General features: G+C 39.9%; 1 pseudogene; it reads right to left on the bottom strand.

Annotated features, from left to right (window-relative positions):
* Positions 1–3,820: 3,820 nt before the first annotated feature.
* LOC105819318 lies at positions 3,821–4,343 on the bottom strand (annotated as a pseudogene).
* Positions 4,344–4,881: the final 538 nt, after the last annotated feature.

Genomic DNA, 4,881 nt, shown 5'->3' with positions numbered 1-4,881 from the left:
TGCATATACTCCTTGCTTAGTAAATTCAATACTATGAAGATAGTTCATTTTTCCTTGAACATTGGAGATTTCCCCATGCCTCCATGCTATGAGTATTAGTTTTTATTTTCTAGAATTATAATAGCAAATACAGAAACTGTGAAAGACTAGAATAAATAATCAGAGACCCAAGGACACAATCTGAAAGTTTCATTTTTTTGCCTCTTTAATTACTAGTATGAATTTATTTTCTCTTAACTTATTTCTTACCTCTCAAATTAAAAGCCAGAAAATTCCAACTGTGTAAATTATCCAATTTGAGGATCTCTGTTTTTTGGGCAAGCTTGTCACAAATTTAAGAGATGTAATAACAAATAAATCTTTAACTATGTCTCCTGCTGTATTCTACCAAGTTGAGTTTAGTGGTTTTTTTTTTTTTTTTTGGTCTAAATATACATAAGGAAGAAAAAAATCCCCAAACCAAATTCACCTGATCTTTTCATGTCTAGGACGCAAGAGGTTTTGAAGAGTTTGAGAAAATGTTTTGTGTATGCAAGTGATTTTCTCACCCAAACAGTTCCCTATGGAGGAAAAACTTTTATTAATAATTATTAAAGTTTCTTTTCACTTGTTCTCTTTGCCCAGAATACCCTTTCCACAAATATATACATCTCAGTTTCTTACCAACTTCAGGGAGGTCTTTATAGAAATATTATCTTTTCAGAAAGGCCTTCCCTGGCCACCCTATGTAGAATTACAACTATTTCCTCCCATTTCCTATCCTCTTTCCCTGCTTTTTTCTCTTCATAGCACTCATCACGTCTAACATTCCATATATTTTACTTATTTATTTCGTTATTCTGTGTCCCATCACTAGAATGTGATCTCTAGGAGGGTAGAGATGTTTGTTTCCTTTATTACTTTATTCTTAGAACTGAATAGTGCTTATCACAAAATAGACACTCAGTAAATATTTGTCAAACACAGTTTAACCAATTGGTCTCAGTAATCCCAATATTAAGAGCTTAATTGATGGGTTGTTTAAGGAGGGGGCCAGCATTCCATACAGAGGAAACTGCATTCATTGGCTAAGAGACCTGAATGCTGGCTGCAGTGAGTGGTCTCCTGGGCTGGCGAGTACGGGGCTCACCTGCATGTAACCCAGAAAGCACAGTCAACTTGCCATTTGTGAACTTCTCTGGGATTTCAAAGTTACAGTCAATGATTCTGGCAGTTAGACAAAAACTTTGTTTTCCTTTATTGAGGGTGGCATTAGTAGATACAAATTTTTCTCTTAAAATGGGTAGTGTTTTTCCTTTCATATTATTTTTAAGAAACTAGAAATTCCATGATTTAGTTTGGAAAATATAAATTCAATAATAGCATGCCCTATACAAAGAGGAGAATATTCTGCCTGTGTCTGTGTGTGCATATATAGTTCGACTTAGTTGAATCTTAAGGTTATACTGAGATATTTTAATGGGAAGAGTGCAGTTTTATTTGCTGTGTTGGCTCTCCTAATTTACATTTCATTTTATAATAAATGGATTTGTTGTCCTGGGACAGGTTCCACAGATGTGAATTTAAAGATATACTTCCTTTCATTTTGCATTTACACATGACACAGGAATTCGATTGTGCATAAAACATATCACTTGAAACAAATAAACAAAATCAAAATATTTTCAGATGACTTGACTTTTACCAGTAAGATGAAATGTGGCAGGAATAGTATGAACATACTTCATCTCATGGGAACTGAGAACAGTATGGATCTTGACTTTGGAGTTGGTCAAAGCTGATTTGAATCCCATGTGATCACTTACAAATTACTGTGGTCAAACCCTGAAACCTCTTTATGTCTCATTTTTCTGTATTTCTGAAATTTGTGATTCAGAAATCTATAAATGAAGATAAAAACATTTACATCATCTAATTCTTGTAAGGTTAGATGAGATAATGCGTATAAAGCATTGAGATCAATGCTTGTCACATAGTAATGTGTGAAAAATATTAGGTCTCATTAGTGTCATTATCTCATGGCTTGACTTCTGTGTTCGTTTCTTCTGTCGTTTCTCTAAATTTTCACATTGGTAGGAAGATTTATTTAAAAATACAGTGACACATAAACAATTCACAACCTTTAAAAGTACATTTATTTCTAGAAGAGCCTGTGTAAGTAAAAGTCAAATCTTACTGAATTCCAGGCTCCTTTACTCCTTCCTCATGAGATCTAGAATTTTAGACTTTACAGGGATTAAATCGGGAACCTCAAGATTCCTTATCACTGTAGAGACAAAGGAAGTTCCTTTCTGGCAGCTTTGAACACAGTAGCATGCAAACAAAAGTTTACCAAATAAACCTATTGTTCCCTAATGTTTCTGTTTATTTATTTATTAGGTTAGGTGTATAGAATTTTGAGGCAAGAAAAATGAATTAGAGAAAAAACAGCTATTAGCTTGAATTTCATAGTCATAGGCTAGAAAGTCATGGGCAGTGTAGTACCCCTCTTAGACATAGGTAAGATGGGATCTGCTCTGGCCTTCCCCTGCCTAAACCCCTCCTGGTCAAATGAGGAGACTGTAAGCCAAGAGGATGTGCCTGCTTAGAGTCCTTGCCCACCCCTCACACCCTGCTTCTAGACCACACACAAATTAGTTGGGATCCCAGAATTCCCTGCCCACATGTCCTCAAGCCAGCCTTCCACATCTGTCCTTCCTGAGCAGAGCACTGACAGTATACACACACATAGACCCAAGACATGGCTAAGGAGCAAAGGGAGTGAGGGGAGGAGGGAGTGTTGGAGGAGCTGCATGTGTGAATAGTGGTATTTACATGTGTGTACACGGGGCCCTTCCTCCTGTAGGATAGAACCTGGGGCGAGGGCAAAGAGGAAACAGGCTGCAAGCTAGGGGGCCTAGGTGGGCTGGGGAGGGGTTGGCTCTCCCGGTGCTGCCATGTTCTGGAACTCAAGAAGTCTAAGAACTCTAAATTCAAATCTAGCTTCCCAGATCTTTTAAAGGTATGGTATTGAAGTAGAGGGCTCAAATACAGTTAATTTAGCTGTTTGTGCCCTTGGCTTATGTAGTTTCTGTGCTACGTTATGTTAGGTGGGATTCCATTTGTACTCTTGCCCTAGACCCTTCAGATAGTAGAGGCTGCCTGCTGCACAGGCCATGTTACCAAGAGGCATAGATTATAGAATGTCAGAGTTGGGGACTTTAAAAATCAATGTCGTGCAATCACCTCATCTTACCGGGAAGGAAAATTAGATCCTTTAGGCGCTTGCAAAATTTACAGCTTTGTAGATTCTTTGATGAAAGAGGATGCAGGTGCAGCTAATTCAGGAGATATGGTGGTTAAGAATGGCTTCAATCATGTTAATTATTGCATTTGAACTTTATCAGAAGATATTGGTATTTTATTGTATGTTCTATGCACTTAAAAAAGTGATTAACTTTTCCTGACAGGTGGTGGTTGGAAGTATACCAGTGAACCAGAGTTCAAGACTCACACTTTCTCAGGCAGCCACTGCTCCCTTCTAGGAGGTTCTGGCCTTTGACCTTCAATGGGAAGCACACCTAGGTGGAGTCTTATACCCCAATAATCATTCTTTTTTTCTTTTTCTTTTGATTTTAAATGCATTTTAGTTTTAGACCACCTACATGACACGTTTTTTCCTTACAAACAATGCCTCCAGTGCAAATAAATCACTGTGAAAATAAATGAAGAGCTTCAGATGACATCAGTCCCATTCGTCTTAAGTCCTGGTGTTGTGTGGGTGACAAACAGCAGCCAGTTATGATGACAGGTGATAGACCCAAAGTAATTGCCAAATTTGTTAACATGTTTCCATTTCTAAGCCATCCTTAAAGAAAATCACATACGGGGTCGCATCATCCTCATGGTGGTCCAGTAGAGCAACCATGCCATCTGGATTCATGTTTTCACCAGTGAAGAACTGGTAGTTTTTGAAATTAGCAAGGATGTGTTTGATTTGTTCTGCAGCCCCTGTCATAAAAGGTTTTACTCTTTCTGGTCTTTGTTCTTCAAGTTTGCCTTTGATTGACTTCGTGTAATCAATCTCTGATGTACTTCTCACAGGCTTTTGTGAGGCCGGTTTCCTGCAAGTGATGGTTCATGACAATATCAACACCAGTGATTAGTGTGCTTTCAGGACCTTCGTCCTCAGGGCCTTCAGCAGAAGCATTTCCACCAATGAGTGAGTCATCAATGTTACTACCCTCTGTCCGACTGACCATCTTCCTGTCCACCTCCAGGCACAGGCCGGCCGTGATCTCTTGGATCTTGCAAATGTCGGAGAACATCTCATCGTGGGTGATGAGGTCCGGGTGGGTAATCATGACGGCAGCTGAAGGGAGCCGACTGCAGTGCTGGCTTAGCAGGAGCCCAGAGCTCGGAGCAGCACTTGAGGGGGACTGGGGGACGGGCGGAAAAGCGGTTATCATTCTGTGTTTCACCCAATGCCATCATAGTAGCCACTACTGATTGCACCCAGAGAAGATGCCTAATTCAAGGGAGGGTACTTGTCAAACACCTATTAAGTGGCTGGTAGGATTGTTTTGCTTGACAGGGATATTAGTGACTAATTAGAATCCCTCTTAGGAAATTGAACGTACAATATAGGCAGAACTGGGGGAAGGTAATGAGGGCAGAAGGGAAGTGCCACACAGAGTCTGAGCAGCATGCATAAGCAGCAGCTGGAAAGGCACAAGCAGTGAAGTCAAGGAGAGAAGCCACAGACACAGCGCTGAGTTCCATTAGTGGCTGAGGCCAGGTGAGGGCACACACCTACAGCTGAGCAAGTGTTGGCGGTGGGGTGGAAACAAAATAACTCCGTCATTAGCACTATCCAATCCCAATGACTTAGCAGTTCATGAT

Source organism: Propithecus coquereli, unplaced genomic scaffold, assembly GCF_000956105.1.
Source record: "Propithecus coquereli isolate 6110/MARCELLA unplaced genomic scaffold, Pcoq_1.0 Scaffold48, whole genome shotgun sequence".
NCBI classification, from domain to species: domain Eukaryota; kingdom Metazoa; phylum Chordata; class Mammalia; order Primates; family Indriidae; genus Propithecus; species Propithecus coquereli.
This window is presented reverse-complemented; position numbering and strand designations above follow the sequence as displayed.